At 34.8% G+C, this 19,547-nt stretch overlaps 1 protein-coding gene across 1 annotated transcript in view; it reads left to right on the top strand.

The window, feature by feature from the left end:
- Positions 1-368: 368 nt before the first annotated feature.
- LOC121731930 (heparan sulfate glucosamine 3-O-sulfotransferase 1) overlaps positions 369-19,547 on the top strand; it is a 70,419-nt gene continuing 51,240 nt past the window's right edge. Inside the window, exon 1 of the mRNA XM_042121628.1 lies at positions 369-475. The gene's annotated coding sequence lies outside the window, so the exon portion shown is untranslated. The remainder of the gene's footprint in view (positions 476-19,547) is intronic.

The following is a 19,547-nucleotide window of genomic DNA, read 5'->3' as shown; positions in this document are numbered from 1 at the left end:
GGCTAAGAAAGCGCAACCCAAAATATTTTATTCTTCCCAGATTCCCCGCGTAATTAAATAACAAAATTGAATTTAGTTTTGTTACAAAAGTGTGAAGTAAGGGCTCGTTGCGAGGCGGGAGTAAAGGTGTATCTAACTTCGTTTGTTTGTTAGATCCGACTCTCTCGAGCGCGTCAAACAACATGGCGACCGGTATCTATCAGCGATATTGTCATAAAGTCTTACGACTTCCTGGAATTGCTCGGCGATCGCTCTCTATGTTACGTAGTGGCCTTTACGGGTGTCACTCGTACGTACGGTGTTTATTCTGCCACGTATATCGATCGGTGAAGCGCGCGCCGCCCGGCAGTTGCCTCCGAGTCGCCGGTGGCTCCGCGCGCCCCCGCGACAACCCTAGCGCTCCTCAAACAAAAACAACATAACCGTGATTATGGACAAAAGGATTGCTAGTGTGTGAGCAGGGCTGTCGAAATCGGTGAGTACTAGTCAATAATACGGTTGCTGTTTTGCATCAAATCAAATCAGCAACAAATGTGTTAATAAATGGAGTTAAACAGAGCTCATTCAGAAATATCAGAGAACTATGTACTAATAGAATGATTGACAGTTAATTGTTTAACTTTTTACATTAATTAATAATGTTAGCTACTCAATTAGATGTTATTTCATGAACATTTGTAGTGAAAAATTCTAGTATTAATTTATACAATTTCAGTCTCTTTTTGGCGGTATGCTAAATGGTTTAAGATATCCGTATACTCTATATCAATAATAATTAAAGTATAAGTTGCCTTAATTTTGTAAGTTGGTTCGGTTTATTCCATAAATGTTGTTTGATGGAAATTCTTCTTACAATCCTAACCTCACCGATTAGGATCGGCCTTGGAGCAAGCGTTCTAGAACGCCACAAGGCTATTTCTCTCAAAGAAGGGTTATTTTCAAATTGAACTTTATTTAGAGATTAGTAAAAATATTTAAAAAAGCCATAAAAGGTATATTTCTTGTTGGTTTCCAACAATGGAACACTTTATGAAGATAAGGAAGGGAAAAGTTTTTAAGCTCTGGAAAGGATGAAAGAAGTCAAAAATAAAGTTATTTTTTATAAACGCTTCTTTGGGTTTAAAAGGGGCTCATTCGGTAAATTATATTTTAAAGTTTCATGTAATTGAATGAGTGAAAATTGATGAATGAGTAGTATATATTACAAAAACTTTCTGTGAGTCTGACGGATTATTCTTAAATGTATTCTAATACAGAATTACAATATAAGTTTGGAGCATATAACTCAAAAGTGTCCGAACCTTTTTGTATGGGGTTAGCAAGTACTTAAAATGGCATATTTTCGTGTACACCTATGAAACCAATATGAAACATACGTCAATCGACAGAGAAAATAATTACAAACAACAAATACTCTTTGACAACATGTCGTAAATAATATACTTTTTTTAAAATTTTCAGGTAGTACATCTTGAATCTATAAAATTATTATACATTCTTAGACTTAAATAACTCAGAAAGTTTACCATTTACGGCATTTTGTCAAAGAGTATTTATTATTTGTAAACATCTCCTCTATCGATTGGCGTGTGTTTCATAGGTGTACACCAAAATACGACATTTTATATGTACTTGTAAGTTAAGTATGCCAATACTGTTCGTTTTTTTTATTATTATTTATTTAAAGGTCGCTTGTAACTATGGTCATTAGCGACCACAAGAATTAACAGTAAATTACAATATTATATCAAAGAATAATAACTAATCAATTTTAAGAATTTAACAGTATGTTCTTTTATTAGCATAATTAATATTTATATTTCCTATTTTTTAAAACAATAATTTATGTATTAATATTTTACGCGCCTTATAAAAAGAATAGGATGAATATTATTGTTGAAAGTAGGTAATGTTTTTCCTCAAAATACCCCATAATTCTAAATAAGACAATTTATTAGCAACAATTCGCTTTTATATTCCCTTCCTCTACTTAACATAAGCCACAAAAGCACAGACAATTTATTACAGTATTTAACACATTTGCCACAAAAGAAAAAGTACAAAAAACGTGCAATAACAAAAGAATGTTCAATGATTTATTAGTTCCTTTTGTTTGTAGATAGTAAAGGGGGCTACGGCGTAGGCCGTCGTAGCCGGTTCGTAGCTTATAGCGCGTAGCTTACAGCGCGTAGCACTTACGGCCATTCCCAATATTTGATCTATCTCTGGTTTTGCCCTACTAGAGATAGGAATAGCTCAGATTAGACATTAGAGACATATATTTTATGTCAATTGTGAGCTATTCCTATCTCTAGTAGGGCAAAACCAGAGATAGATCAAATATTGGGAACGGCCGTTAGCGCGTAGCTTACAGCGCGTAGCACTTAGCGCGTAGCTTAAAGCGCGTAGCACTTAGTGCGTAGCTAATAGTGCGTAGCTTACAGTGAGTACTACTCACTGTAAGCTGCACTGTAGGCTACGCGCTAAGTGCTACTCACTGAGTAGCACTTAGCGCGTAACCTACAGTGCGTAGCATTTAGTGCGTAGCTTACAGTGCGTAGCACTTAGCGCGTAGCTTACAGTGAGTAGCACATAGCGTGTAGCCTACAGTGCGTAGCACTTAGTGCGTAGCACTTAGCGCGTAGCTTACAGTGCGTAGCACTTAGCGCGTAGCTTACAGCGCGTAACATCGCAATGAATGGGTTTCTTTATTTTTGCTGATTTACGTATTTGTTTTAAATATTTATAATTAATATAATATTAATTATTATTATATAAAAACCACAAAAAATATGTGACCAGGAAATGAACTCAAGCCAATGCCTTAGTATGTTAAAATTACTTTTTAGTGACTATCACTAATTAGTTTCATAACAATTTCAAAATAACAATTTATTGAGGTTAAAAAACTTAAGCATTTTAGTATACAAACATTATAACTAAATTATTTAGAACATATTCTACAAAAACGTTGTTATAAAAGGCAAAAGACATGCGAAGTCATGCATATGAGGCGTCGCATTACCTCCTGTAATATGCAAGTCGTCGGTATTTTAATATGAATATTTTAGTAGCCAATTTCAATTATCCGACCGGTTAAGCGCAAAATATTCAAGTTTCAACGAAAAAGAATGAATCTGCATATTAATTTTGTGTGAACTTTCATCATCAGAATTGGCTTAACCAGCGAGCTATCTTGGAATTCATTATTAATACTGTGTTTGTAGCTATTACTAATAGTTAAATTTATTAATAACAAACACATTCCTAATAAATTTCGCTTTTTTTAAACCTTAAAAACGAACGGTTTGACGACCTCTGTGGCTCAGTTGGTAGGCTGTCGGTAGCTCAAGCCGGAGGTCACGGATTCGAATCCCGCCGACGGAACAAAATGGTTTCATGGAACAATGTCATGGATGTGTATTAAATATGTGTATCATATAATAAAAATCTTAAATATGTGTATAGTATAAAAGTATAAAAGTATTAAATATATATTTCCGTTGTCTGGTACCCGTAATACAAGTCCTTCAGGTACTTACCACGGCGGCCAGACTGACGTGGTGTGAAGCGTCCATAGATATTATTATATATTATAATTTATTAATACCTGTTGGTAAGCGATACACCGGAAAACCACTCTTCTGCTGTTGCAAGTTGCCACTGTCCTTAATATCCTCTTCACTAAATTTTATTGCCTTCACTTTAGGTAGAGCCTAATATAAATTCTGTATCAATACAGTAACCACGTCAGAACATGATATAGGTCTAGTGCAGGAGCTCAGTTGTATACTAAGTAGCCGCTCTTTGAGATCAATCATTGCCGAGTTACGTCACTGGGCTCTTGAACTATTTACATAGCTAGAGCCAGCGGGCGGAGACAAAAGGAATACATTACGACGAGTTTGGTCCAATTAAATGTCTTAAAAATGCTTTCGCAAAGAGTTGTGCAAATTTTTACGTTGCCAAAAAGATTGTAATGATTTTTTAAACTTGAAAAATGTATTCACTGTGCCTTCTTCGGAGTGAAATGCGTTAGTTATTTAAGTATTCATTTTTAAAAAAAGAAATACATTTTCTGCCGTTCTCAAAGACGAAAATTAAATATTATTTAATTGAAATTAAATGAAGAACTTGACATAAGCCCCTGGATACATAATATTATCTGTCAAACTCTTCATTAAGAGGATACACCAGGGGTGAGAGAAATTGAAAATAGGTATTTGAAAATGTATTACTGTCTCACCAATCTCAAGTCTCCCACCGCAGGGCGCGATAGAGACAACACGACAAAACTTCTAATTCAATAACAAAAAATCTTCGATTCGTTGTTCGCTGATTCCTTCTCCAAAACTTAACCGATTTAAGTGCTTTTTTCATTAAGAATTAAAGCAAGGCTTGAGCTGTGTTCCTATGTTTTATTTTTTTTTTGTATATTTTAGCCAGTTTTGTTTTCTGGGTGTTTGAACATAGAGAAAAATCTTGCCATTTTTTTGGGTTTTTGGACGTTCTTATCTTTTTTAATAATAAAATTATGAAAAAAAAAAGAAAACATAGGGACATGCTAATAGTGGCCATAGATATTCAGGAAAAAAATCATAACTCTACCGGCATTATCCAGGGAGGAAACAGGGGACAGCGTTTGTATGGAAAAACGGCGGTGTGGACTCCTTTTAAATTGAAGTCAAAATTAAATGTCTCTGAGTACGGCGTTTCGACTCTTAATAATTAAATATTTACATAGCGAATAACTGTACAAATTCTGCTTAATGCCTGACTCCTGGAAACATCACATGACTAAAAAGACAGCAGACTTACAAAGAATAACCCTATGAATTTTTTAATAGTATGGTAAACGTAGGGTAGGTACAGTCATCATTATAATATATTTTTTAACAATGATAATAATTATTATCATTGTTAAAAAATATACTATTCAATAAAATGAATTACAACGTAGCAACTGCCAATCCAGGTAATTGTAACTTTTACATTTTGAATTTTTAGAAACGAAAACCTAGAAAATAAATAACACCTAGAAACTAATATAATATATAGGTTGCGTATGCCGTATATCAGTTTACATAATACACAGGCTATCCAGGTAGATACATGCATATTCGTCAGCTACAGACGAGGTCAATTACCCCGTTATCCTTACCTATAGTTTCAATCTCACAGAATTACAAAAAGGCATGTGCTAATTTTTTCCTGATAAATCTATAAAATACATGAAAAAACTATAAAGCATTTTTATTTTGGTGGAAAAGATTTATATAGTTTGTAACCAAAATAGGTGATAGTACTTTAGGATATGTACGTGTTCCTTGTAGAGAGTTCACTGTGAAAGTAGAAGCGCTGAAAGGCGAAAATCTTTTTTCTCTTTTGTATGGGCAAGGGCCCGAGCGTCACGAGTTTCCCCATACAAAAGTGAAAAAAAAATTTTGGTCTTTCAGCGCTGCTACTTGCACAGTGAACTCTCTACAAGGAACACGTACACACCCTAAAGTATTATCACTTATTTTTGTTACACCCTGTATAGATATTACGAAAAATCTTTCTTGATTCTAAGTAACAACCTTAAAATTGGGGTTTTGTATCTTTACTATGCCTTTTATATTTTTTCTAGCTGATGAAGTCGCCAAACTTTATTTATCATATAAATTGTAGGAATATTCCCATACTTGAGAGCCTCAAAGAAAGATCTTCCGACTGAGCTCTTTCAGAATCTTCATCAACTTTTGGGAGATCGCAGACAGTCGGCATGGCTATGTGCACCGCAGACTCGATCACATAAAAAGTGTGCCGTCTGCGATCTCCTTAGACAAACTTTAATGACGCGATTAGGTTTTTGCATTATTTGGTCCGCTACAACGTTATTTTGAGTGTGAAAAATAGACTCGAGTAGCTCTGACAAAATGCGAAATTCTCAGACCTACTTGATAAGCCCACAAAATTTCATCAAAACCGCTCAAGCCGTTTCGAAGGAGTTCGGCACATTCGACAATTTTATACATTAGACATTTATGATAAGGGGTAATAAGTTTTCTACGGTTAATTCCACGCTTCACTAAGATCGCTGATTGCACTATTTCGATCTTATTTCGAAGGCAATAGGGTTCAAAAAGTACTAAGTTCTAGGATCTACACGTGCCGAAGCTGTTTCACGTTAGTTATGTAACGCAACCTTCACGTTTATACAACCTAGGTAACGGAATATGCTTTTCTTGAGAAAATCTACTTTAGAATTTCATTAATAATTCCCTTAGAAATGCGATATTCCAAGAATACTGTAAGCTTTGAAAAAAATTGCAAAGATTTTCTTTTCTTAGAATAAAAGCAATACAGGAGAATACGGGCTATTCTTCTTATAGCTATTATATAAGCCAAATTTTTTTTGTGCTTTTAATTTTTTAGTTACTTAATTAAGAATTAAAATTTCACCATATAAAACCAGTCAAGAAAATTTTTTTTCTTCTTGTTTCTGTTATTTAATGACTCTTATCCGATTGTTTACAATAAAAATTAACCAAAAACACATTTTTTTAAAAAGAAAGTTTGCTTTGTTAAGCTAAATAAAACTATAAGATTTTTGCAAAATTTTTAGAGATTAACGCTCGTCGTAACCAAGATAAAAGGGTTTGGGAGGATTTCACGGTTGTAAAGAAAAGTGTGTTACACGTACTTAGTGTGCGTATTTAATTTTTAGAGAAATGATGAGTTTTAAGTACTTTAAAACGTTTTAATATCTCTAAAAACGTGTAAAATAGACCAAATTTCTTTTTCTACATTTGTTGAGAATTTATTTAAGTAAGAGCTACAATTTTAAATGCATCGACAAATTAAAGGCTTTTTCTAGCCTTTGAAATATATTAAAACTTCCTAATTAAAACCAGAAAAAAAATTGGGTGCTACATATCTCACGTACCATCGAGGAAGTTGATTCCTATGCAATTGACCAACGTTATTTGGTCGAATATGTCAATTCAATGTTAATTGTGATCTGTCAGCTGGGTTTGACGTAACGCAACCAAACTACTTAGGTCCCCGATTTGCAGAATAGTACATACTAAAGACGCATGCTGCGACCTGTGTTTGGAAAATGCTTACCTGAATACAAAAAATATCAGTTCTTAACCTAATTTGCATTTTTTTCCTTTAAGTATGTTTTAGAAAATGTAATAAATGAAAAAAAATTAATAAAAAATAGTTTTTATTCTGTTAAAACCTAACCAAAAGAAATAAAATATACAGATTTTCTTCGAAAAATACGCGAAAAATTTGTGCTACATTTTCGGAAAAGTTAATGAAGTAAGAGCTAAAAAAAACGAATTAACAAACAGAAGTGTTTGTAAAGCCTAAGAAATAATTTTAAAATTCCTATTTAAAACCAAAAAAAATGGGAACGCCATTTATCAGGTACTTACTGCCGAAGCACACAACAAACTTTTTCGGAGGTATGCTAATCTAGATACAAAAATATTAATTTTTGAATCTAGATTACATATTTTTTCCACTTATTTTCTTTTTTTGGAATATAAGCAACGATATGAATAAAACAAATATAATATATTTTATTATTTTGCTACATAACTGAACTGAAAGAAATGTAGGTTTTTTGGAAATTTTATAATATATCTGTGTAACTAAAGTACTATAGAATAATTAAAAAATTAAAAGCACAACTTTTCAATAGGTAAACTTTTTTATGTATGTTATCAGCTACATATTCCTCTTTTTCTTTTCAATTTTCATGCACTATTACGGAAATCGGAGGTTTGCATGATTTTTCCGCTCTAGGAACTCCACTAAAAAGTAAAAATTAAATTGGCATTGGCCCCCAACACGTTGCCCTCAGGCTCACTATAGCAATGTGCCTGTGTTAAATGCGTTACCAGGATGGAGTGCAGTAAAAACCTTAAAAATAATATTATTACTCGTTTAATCGAAAATCGCAGGGACATATTAAAGCGACGAATTACAATAGAAGAAAATAACAGGAGATTTTTTTTTTTATAATTGCAATATCTACCTATGTAATTTGTTTGCTACTAATATTACTAAAGCTAGCTTCTTATTTATTAGGTCATAAGTAAGATATAAATATAGTTCTACTTTATCACTTTAAGATTTCGATCTCAGCCCAAAGATACATCAACGACAAGTTGAATAGATAAGCGAATGAACGTCTGATCGGCGACAGGCGGCTATTTGTAACGTGTTCAGACGAACCAGACGCTGGAACTGATGGGGTCGAGATATCTCACTGGATATATCTTTGACATATCACGTCTAGACTAGCAAAAAAGTCAACGCCCTTGTATCACGAAAATTGATCTTTAAAACTTAATCCCCTGATAAAGCTATAACAATTTGCCAGCCAATTTGAATAATCGCTATTCGAAAACAATACTATCTTTTAATTAATCAACTTACAAGTTCGTTGACCGGTGGATTGTTAAGGCAAGGGCGCGCGTTCTTTGTAACCCTGACAATTTGATCGCATCCGATACAATTCCGCCGAAAGTTGCGAAGTAAATTCTCGTGAGCGCGGATAGGACACGCATAACGTTTGTTCAATTGTGTTCGTGATAAAAATGTTTTTGTTTCATTACAATAAAAGGTTTCGGATTCTTAACAATATATCGTTTTGGATATCTCAATCAGGTTTACGATCATTCCAGTAGCAATCCGGCGTTGGAATGTATTACTGGATTGGAATAAGCCTGGTCGGCTTACATTATTCCAATCCAGTTAAATTAAGAGTTAAAGAAAGTTTCCCGATATCACTTTCTTATCATCGTATTTTGACGATGCTTTTATGCAGAGATATAAAAGGTGTTAGGAATTACTTAAAACCGAATATTGTGATTGTTAAAAGAAGAAATTAAAAAATTAAAGAGCTTACTAAGTTTATTTTAGCTAACTCCATTTAGTTGCGCTGCAGTTGGAAAAAAAAGTTTAATGCTCGATTTACTTGCATCTCCGAGATCGAGCGGTTTGGCCGCTACACTATGAGATTACAAGTTAATCTATACTAGTCTATACTGTAATATTATAAATGCGAAAGTATCTCTGTCTGTCTGTCTGTCTTGCTTTCACGTCAAAACTACCGAACCGATTGTAATGAAATTTTGTATGCAGACAGTCTAAAGCCTGAGAAAGGACATAGGCTATTTTTTTATTGAAAAAGATTGTTTTAAGGGGGTGAAAATGAGTAAATTTGTTCAAATTAAGTTAGTTCCAAAAATCCTAATAGATGGCGCCGTGCGTCTTCTACATCGCGCTAACGCTTGCCCAAAAGTCTTTCTATAAGAGGTGGTAGTATCTTACATTCGGGTTTCAATTTTTTTCGATTGTTATTTCTATTTTACGTTATTTAATAAATCAGTACTTTATCTATGCAGTGACGTAACATTAAACCTATCATTGATAAATAGTTTATGGGTAAAGTTGTGTAATTGGGGGGCTAAATAAGCTTAAAAATTTGGCATAAAATATAAAGTTTAATAAAAAAAATTGAAATATTATGTGCACACTGCACAGCTGTTTTGATTTAAGGGGTACCAGGGTTTTTTTTAATAAAAGACACCAATTTTGTTGACTACAACAGCTAGTGGTAGCTAGCTGTTGCCCGCGACTTCGCTTCGACAGCTAGCTAATTATTATTAAATAATTACGCGGCTTGCGTTACCAACGCGCCACCAACTGAGCCACAGAGGTCGTCAAATGTATACGTAACGATATATTTAAATAGCGGCGCAGTTGCGCTGTTATACATGCTTGTGATCTCGCGGTATATCCGCGAAACCGCGCGTTCGAGCGGATGAATATAAATCCAGCGTAAGGCTGCGTTTCCACCAGAGATGTGTGGCGAGGAATGTGTTTTTAAGATCCAATAGCATCGCCGCGCTCAGCGATGTCATGGCAAGTTCACGTCAATGAAGCGCTTCTTGGTTCTCAAAAACACATTTCTCGCAACACATCTCTGGTGGAAATACAGCCTAATGCTAAGTACTCACATACGGTTTTGCTCGATAGTTTTACTCCAAATCGAGCAATAACCACCGTGTGGACCGCAAAACTGACAGCTCGAAAGCTCGCTTCGAGCCGGCTCGATGGAATTAAATATGTCAAACATCAAAACCGTATGTGGGTACTTACATAAGATATGTTTAATTGCGCTATAGACTATAGTAAAAGAAATAAAGTGTTTAAAATGCGTCATTACTTTAAATGCCTTACGAAGGAGGTTATAGTTAAAGTTCGTGAGCCTCCTTGACCTTGTGGTATTGGGGTCGCGCGGAGATCGTCATAAACAATTCAAAAGGTTTTGAACGCCAATGTCGATTTTTGCGTCCTTCGAGGAATTGGGAATGATGAAACTGGGTTTGATTTTCCGCTTTCCAGGATTGAAGAATCTGTTTCATTAAAAAAATTAAGGAAAAGAATAGAGTTTAAGTTGTAAATTCGTACATAAAGTACAAATGGAAAAGTTTGTAAGTACTCTGTACTATGTCTATCGAGTATCGGCTTACCGATTACCGATTGTGATAATAATAATAATATAATAATATCTATGGACGCTTTACACCACGTCAGTCGGGCCCCGTGGTAAGTACCTGATGGACTTGTGTTACAGGTAACAGACAACGGAAATATATTTAGTATTTTTATATACTATACATTTTATATTTAAGATTTTTATTATATTGTACACATATTTAATACACATCCATGACCCAGGAACTTTGAAAACTTTTTGTTCCGTCATCGGGATTCAAACTCGTGACCTCCGGCTTGAGCTACCAACGTTGAGCACGTTGGTAGCTCAAGCTGGTGGTCGCGAGTTCGAATCCCGCCGACGGAACAACAACTGAGCCACAGAGGTCGTCCTGACTCCTGTGATGAAATTTTGTTTGAGTTTATGTCTTGTCTTTTGTACTTTACAGTTTTTGCTATGAGAAAAAAAAACTCGGTAAAGGATAAAATAAAAACCTCGGTATTAAAGCTAGTTTTTATCCAAAACAAATCTTATTCGAAACCAAAGTGTTTGAAAAGGATGATTTAATTTAATATCATGTAGAATGTATAAAAAATGATGTACTCATATTGTACTGATTTATGTTTAGTTATAAAAAGAATTCTGGTTACCAAAAGAAGGCAAACAAAATAATAATTCATGAATCGATATAAACAAAGTAATTAAAAACGACAATAGTACTTTTGCTCCAATTAAATAGATTTGGACAGCCGTCCGGACAACAATCAAAATTCTAATTAATTATTAACAATAGTAGGGAAGGCAATGAGGAGATTTCGCTTGCTCGAGCATATTAGATTAAGCTTGTATAGGCTTTCCACATGTCTCTAGTATATCGTGGTATAAAATCAGATTTTTTAGTTGGTAAATATTTTCAATCATTGGGATCCTCGAATCTGTCAGATTAAGATATTATGATATAGATAGAATACAAGTAAGAAGTGTACGCCAAAGAAGCTTACACATAAAGCACTTAAAATTAAAAAAAAAAATAAGCTTCAGATTTTTATATCTTAGCCTCCCAGATAGTTTTATGTCGCACTTGACTAAATGTTTTAATTGTTGTTGTTTAAAATCTTGTAATAAATTACTATGTAAGCATTTTTTTTACCGACTTCCAAAAAGGAGGAGGTTATACGTTCGGCTGTATGTATCTTTTTTTTTTATATGTTCAACGATAACTCAGCCGTTTGTGCTCCGATTTTCAAAATTATTTTTGTTTTGTATAGGGTTTAATTTGAATTTGGTACCATGTTCACAAAAGTGGTGATCTGATGATGGTATCCTGGAGGAATCGAGGGGACTCCTTGAAATTTGTATGGGAACATATAGTGATTTAAATTTTTTCTGAAGCGTTCGAAGTAAATGCTACCAAAAATTAAGATTTCGCACCAGGTTATACCCTGGATCTGAAGGTACCCAACAGAACTTTTGAATCCTTATAGATACAGGTTCGGGGATTTCGGCGTTGTTTAAACAACTGAAAGCATAAGCCAATATATCAATTTGATTAATCATCATCATCACAATTATAATTATAGCATGGGTCATCACATTATGACCCAACTAGTGGTAATTTTCGTGATATTTTGCATCGAAGCAGATGTTTTTGATGATTATTTCGCTGTTTGTGGACCGATTTTCAAAATTCTTGTGTTGTTTTATAGGATATAATTTTGATTTTGTACGATAATTACGAAAAAGGTAAGCTGAGGATGGGATCTATGAGCAATCGAGGGAAATGTTGAAATTTATCAAAAGACTCATAGTGGTTAAAATGTTGTTTCTAGTAACTTAAACATATGTTACGAATAAGAAAAAGTTCATACGAAGGTGTCTCTTGGTCCAAACGCAATGAACAGAACTCCTGAACCTTTAAAGATAAAAGTTTTTAAAATGCAGCATCGCTTGGATAACTGCAAGCATTTACCACAATTTCGCTTACAGTAACATAATGTGAATAGTTAACATTCGTAGTGGTTATTTACGCATAAAGCCTTATATTGTAGAACTAAAAAGAGTGAAATTATTATTTTTAACAAAAAATTAAAACCGACTTCCAAGGTAAAAACAATAATAATATGAACTAAAAAGTATTAAATAACTCTTACTCTATAATAGTGCCTTTTTCAGAATTCGTCTAAATCTCAACTATTTCTATACATACTACAGTCTTCATTACTTTGAAGTCGGTACTACAACGTAAATAGAAAGAGAACGGCACAAAATACAGAACATTGACCAGCAGTTTATTCTGTTATCCATACTTCTGGGTATTTGTAGTTTGAAGAAAAATAAAGACGAATTATTATTTTTAACAAAAAATTAAAACCGGCTTCCAAGTAAAAACAATAACATTACTTATTATTAAATGAACCAAAAAGTATGAAATAATTCTTACTCTTTAGTAGTGCCTCTTTCAGAATTTGCCTAAACCTCAACTATTTCTGTATACAATCTTCATTATTTAAAATAAAAAAATAAAAAATGAAATAAAAAATAAATTATTTATTTTGAAGTCGGTACCAGCTCAGAATCGTGAATTCCATGACAAAATATTTTAAATTCTAGGACTGGTACCGACTGGTCCACAAACGGTGGAGTTATGAAAATGAAATGAAATGAAAAATGAAAAATATTTATTTCTAAGTAGGTTAACAAAGTTAACGTCGTGTCTACATGAGGCCTACCACCGGTTCGGGAACTACCCCGCCGAGAAGAACCGAGAAGAACCGTTATCGTTGAAAATACATAAAAAAAATTCCACAGCCGAACATAGAACCCGCCATTAACCGATATTTAAAAAGATTACACGTGTTTCGTTCAATTTTTTTTTTCGACAAGGTGGAGAAATGTTACTCACAATTAAGCTTTCTATTAATATAATTTCAATTATCTCAGACGACGTGTCGTCGCAACACTACTGGTTTCTATGTTTTTCTACGAAATATTCTCAGCAGCTGGCGACACTTTTCATAGAAATACATAGAAACAAGTAGTGTCGCGACGACACGTCGTCTGCTGCCGCTTCATGTGGCCGGCTTGCAACTTGTACCTTTATTCTTCGTCTGTTAGTAGGAGGTTCTTTATATAGGGTGCAATTAAACCTTCCTGCCAAATTTTGATATATTAAGCCTTGTTGAAAATAAAAATTCACGTATTTTTTCTTTTATAATCACTCAGTACCAAAATGTTGAGAAATAGCTTTCGAAAGTTATTCTAAAAAGCACAACAATTAATGGACACGACGCGTCGCCCGCGCGTGACTGGCCCCCGAGCGCGCGCCTCCCCCCGCGTGACCCCCTCTCATTCCCCTGCGCCGCGAGTGACCGTTCTGCAAGGATTTTAAATGGGATAAAATATGTCATTAAAAAATAATAACACCCAATTTTTTTGGTTAAATGGACTCTCCTAATGATACCTAAGCCCTGGAAAAAAATTTGGCAGGAATGTTTAATTACACCCTGTATATTACAATTGTTATTTATTATTGAACAACTATCCTAACAGTTCTTCATTTTATATTTCTCTGACTCAAACTTAAGTTTGTCTCAAACTGTCGACTCCTTGTCCTTTCGTAGAATTTTCGTCGTTTAACTACCGCTTCCTGGGGCTTATATTTATCGGTATTTATTCTTTGCTTCCACTCAAATGACCTTGAGGGAAGGGTCACCTGAATTAATCATGCGAACACGCCACGCCACGCCACCCCTTAATTAATAACACCAAATGAACATTTCCGCCACCCTGACGCGTTTCAGTTTATTTTTGCCGCCGGTTTTAGTGAATGAAAACATTCAAAGTTTTTTAATTACCGATGACTTAGTTCACTGGTAGTTTTCGGTTACTAAAATAATTACAGCTCGGCGGTGGCATTTGAGAGTTGTTTGTAACTTTGTCACTTTTATTTTTGTTGCCAATTGTAGACTCGAAAGTCGAAACATAAAATCGCCCAAAAATTAGTTTTTCTGCTATAAAACTCACGTAATGTTTTCCGACTAAGGCCAGGTTCACACGGCATTGTCCTGCATGTTTTTTTGTATCCGTTTGGCGATGACTTGTAGTGGATTTGTTGTCACACGATTTGTTGCAGTACAATCGACGTGTGAATGGTTCTATATACATAGTGTCACTATTTATTCGTTAAGACGTATACTGTAAAAAAAGTGCAGGATTGTGCCGTGTGAACCAAGTCTAAGTTTTCCGCGGTCCGCCCCGCTGCCCGCTGATTTCGAGACTGAAGCCTTACCTTCATCTTTTCCCTTTTCCTTAGGGGCAGAAATCTTTCTACCCCTCAGGGGCTGAAACAATACAAGTTTGAAGTTTTACAAGCAGATAAATGTTATCTATCCACTGAATAAACGGATGTTGCGGGCGGGCCTCGGGCGTTGTGGACTCTCGGACATGTCAAGTTAGATGTGTCTCAGCAAATATGTGTGTTGATCCTCGTAAAAGGCTTAGTTTGATATTAATTTCTTGTATAATGGACAATGGTATTCTGAGTATGTATGAGTAATATTATATTTCTGTGAGTAACATACTGGTAAAGTTTTTGCTACATTTAGTAATATAGTTAGTCATTCACAAAAATCGCAGCTCTTACAAATAGATAAGTTTGATCATAAGCACAATGATTTGATGTAATGAATAGAATATCCAACAAGATTTGGCCAGATCCATCCAATTAAGAAACTTCAAAATATGCCTGTTCATTTAACTAACATCACTTTTAAATTTGTATTAAAACCATAGGTATATTGAGTTTTTAGTTTTTCTAAAGATAAAAAATATAACGTGAACCAATTTATACATAGAGGGATGTGACGGCGGACATCGATATATTACACCTGTGGATGTCCCGCTAGTGAAGTGCAATGTGAGCCATAAACAACGTATCAATTACGAACACGCTTGCCTCGCCTCGTTCATCCTCAAGATGGCCTTCCAATCTTTGCCGCAAGCGACCGCAACATTTTTAGGGTTCCGTACCCAAAGGGTAAAAACGAGACCCTATTACTAAGACTTCGATGTCTGTCCGTCTGTCTGTCTCCAGGCTATAACTCACTAACGCTAATAGCTAGAGATTTGAAATTTTCACAGATTATGTATTTCTGTTGCCGCTATAACAACAAGTACTGAAAACAAAATAAATTAAAGCCTTAAATATATAATTTATTTTGGGTGGGCTCCCATACAACATACGTGATTTTTTTAAACATTTTTTGCTCGGTATCAATGATGACAACAGGTAGGCAACTTCACAAAATACTCAGCTATATTAAATATACTTTAATAATAAATAGTATTTTTTTTATAAAATTAATAATTAAGGGGCTCCCATACAAAAAACACATTTTTACTATATTTGCATGGTACGGAAGTCGGAACCCTTCGTGCGCGAGTTCGACTCGCACTTGGAAGATTTTTATTTAACCTAGTCCAGTTAAACTCAACTTGCGACCCGCCGGGACTTTAAAAGTGGCCCGCGTGGGGTTAACCATTTTGAATTTCACGCCCACCCGCAAAATAATGGGAAATCGTCGTAAAAGTCGTAAAATTATTTCCACTTTTGAATTGCTAATTTTAAGGAACGTTCTTATTTTAACCCTAAAAAATTTGAAAAAATTGGTTGCGCAACAAAAACGAGCTTTGTGAGGGCTCGCGGCGTCACACCTTGACTGACTGATGAATAACACATCTACATATAAATAACACTTCTACATATAAAAAATCTTGACTGACTGATGATAACACATCTACCCATAAATAGAAATTACTATGAAAAATCAATAGGCGTGTTAGTTTTTCTGTAACACTACCACAAAATTTACAGGTTGTGGGATATACTAGGGCTCGCTTCGCACGCCCTGATAAAGAAAGGGTTACGCAATTACAAAGCAGCGGCGGCATGAGTCGTTAGAGTTTAGAGTCAGGGGTCACCAATTAGTTTTACTCGGGGTCCATTTTAAGAAATTAAATGACCTTCACGGTCCGCACATAAAAAAATGTAATTACGGAAATTACTAAGGTATTTTTTACATATCAATGATAAAGGGGCAATTTTTCGTTGCTTGGTGCGAGCTAATGACATTAAATCCTGGAGATCAGTAAGTCGAGACCTACTTTTATTTTTACCGAAGTTCATCTTCGAATATGCTTGGTCCGCACACAATGGGTCGGCGGTCCGAGTGCGGACCGCGGTCCGCCATTTAGTGACCCCTGGTTTAGACCAATGTCGGTAGAAAATAAAACCTATACCCAGCCTTGGTCATAAAGTAGCATTTTTTTTAGAATTTTTGTCGGTCGCGGTCGCTAGCGGCAAAGAACGGAAAGCCGCCTTTACTCGCCTCGCTCGGTACCAAACCCACTTCTATTACCCACGATGTTGCTTAATAACGCTATTGGGGTTCTAGTATAAAATATATTTTATTGTTACATCGGAGACGCCATGTGCTTCAATATCGTTCGGTGTTTCTACAATATTATGTAATTTACTTTATAGTGGGGAGCCCAGGATGCTATTTGTGTCGTCACCCGAGTATCATGGAGACCTAGTTGGTTTTTGGGGTTCCGTACCCAAAGGTTGAAAACGGAACCCTATTACTAAGACTTCGTTGTCTGTCCGTCTGTCCGTCCGCCTGCCTGTCTGTCTCCAGGCTGTAACTCAAGAACGGTAATAGCTAGAGAGTTCAAATTTTCATAGATTATGTTACATATCTAGGTTGCCGCTATAACAACAAATACTAAAAACAAAATAAAATTAATATTTAAGGGGGGATCCCGTACAACAACCGTGATTTTTTTGGCCTTTTTTGCTCTATATGGCATAATAGCAACAGGTACTTGAATTTTTCTCAAAGTACTTAGTGATATGTGTACTATAATATTTAATAATAATATTAAAATAAAATAAAAAATAAGGGGGGCTCCCATACAACAAAACACAATTTTGGCCAAATTTTGCTCTTTAATGGTACGGAACCCTTTGTGCGCGAGTATGACTCGCACTTGGCCGATTCCTTACATTAGGTAAAACTGATAAAAAAATAAGAGCGGTTTTTATTTTAGCGACGGGTTCAGAAACTGCAGCCATTTTAAAGTTATGTAAAAGAAAATATATTCAGAAAATTGCTTATTTAGGTTAATTATATCAAGATTTTAGACAACAAGGACTAAATCATTTAGTTTAACGCAACATAAAATATCTGCGAAGCATAGTTAGGAAAATAAGAAGCTTTATTTTTTTATATTTTAAAATATCCCTACAGGCTTAAAATATATACTTTGAATCGTCAGTATGCAAAACATCCCCTATCTTAATTTGACAGATCCGATGACATTTCAATATTCGAAAATAACTTTTTTTTAACCCACCACGTGAGAAATCTGATTTCTATACCATGATAACTAGACACAATATGTCAGAAGGCCTATACAAGCTTAATCTGACACGCTCGAGCTTGTCGCGAAATCTCCTCTTCCCCCCTGACTATTATGTATACATTACTTTTTCATATTATTATACTCATAATGGCAAAATATAGGAACTTAAAAAATGATTTTCAATTTATAATAATTTAATTAATAAAAGTAGAAATACCATGTAGTAACGATATATTAAGTATAGCAATACGCCCGTGAGGGCGTAGCCACACTGGGGCAAGCTGGGGCGCTTGCCCCACACTGGCTCTGACCTATAAGATATGCCTAATTAAACAAAATTTTTTTTCTTATACTAACAACAAAAGTAGCTGTTAATATCCGTAGTTACAAAAAAATTAACGGGGGGGATAGGTTGACTACTGCCCCACCCTGAGCCCAAGGCTGGCTACGCCCATGGCAATACTTATAATGTGATTAAAGTCTAAATCAGTTTAAAAAGTTGAGAATGTTATAACACAAACGGCGCTTTTGAAAGTTTTCAGAATATGAAACAGAAAATATGCGGCACTGAAATCACTGCACTAAATTATAATTATTATTGCAAACAATGCAGCAACACAAAACTGAACTAGACTTAAACTGAACAGTAACTATGTGGCATAACTAAGTAATATACTAAATATATAATGTAGTTATGCCAATGTAGCTATTGTAGCGTTATAAATGCAGTAATAGTAACCCTAATAATTACATTGGTTACTCGATTTTAAGTTGACGCCTTGATAATTTGGCTGCAGCGATATCGATTTTTCTCAACAAATACTAAAGCTAAGAAATTAAAGTTCATTGTCAGTATTCATCATGTCTTTGTCTTTGAATTACCCATAGCATAACACGATTGGTCAACTTTTATAACACAGAATAATTAATCAAAAAGACCTCTATAAAAACAGGGATTCTAATTTTGCCAAAGAGGAGAGTGATTTAAGCTTCCAAAATTACATAGATTAGTTTTAGCATACACTATAATTTTCCCATAGCTTATATGAAACATAATATTTATGGTTTTTAAATTACGCGATAAAACCATTCTGTCGCTTACGCCCTTTCCATTTCTTGTTTTCTATGAGAGGCCGGGTCGGCCTCTCATAGAAAACAAGCGATCTAAAACATATCCAAAACGGTTTTTTTCGTTATTATATTGGAACTAGGTAAACCGGAAGTCGCGGAATAACAAATTGGGGTTTATCTTCGCCTTAAGGCGATAAGTTTTCTCATTCCTGACGTAGTGCCATCGTTAGAAAGGTGGCTACTTTGAACTTTTTATCGGACATAGTTACGGGACGACCGAGCTGCTGAAATGATTAAACATCTTTTCTTAAAGCTGTGAAAATCGCCCAAAAATGTATCATTCATTCATTGATCCCTGTGATCCGATTTGAAAATAACATTCACGTACACATAAGAAATCCTTACTTTAATCGGCTAAATTTTAATCGGCTCCAACGATTTTCATGAAATTTAGTATATAGGGGGTTTCGAGGGCGATAAATCGATCTAGCTAGGAATCATTTTTAGAAAATGTCATTTTATTCATGTTTTATCGAATACCGAGCAAAGC

The sequence above is a fragment of the Aricia agestis genome, chromosome 11 (genome assembly GCF_905147365.1).
Source record: "Aricia agestis chromosome 11, ilAriAges1.1, whole genome shotgun sequence".
NCBI lineage: Eukaryota > Metazoa > Arthropoda > Insecta > Lepidoptera > Lycaenidae > Aricia > Aricia agestis.
The sequence above is the reverse complement of the archived record's forward strand: the minus strand, read 5'-3'. Positions and strand labels throughout refer to the sequence as shown.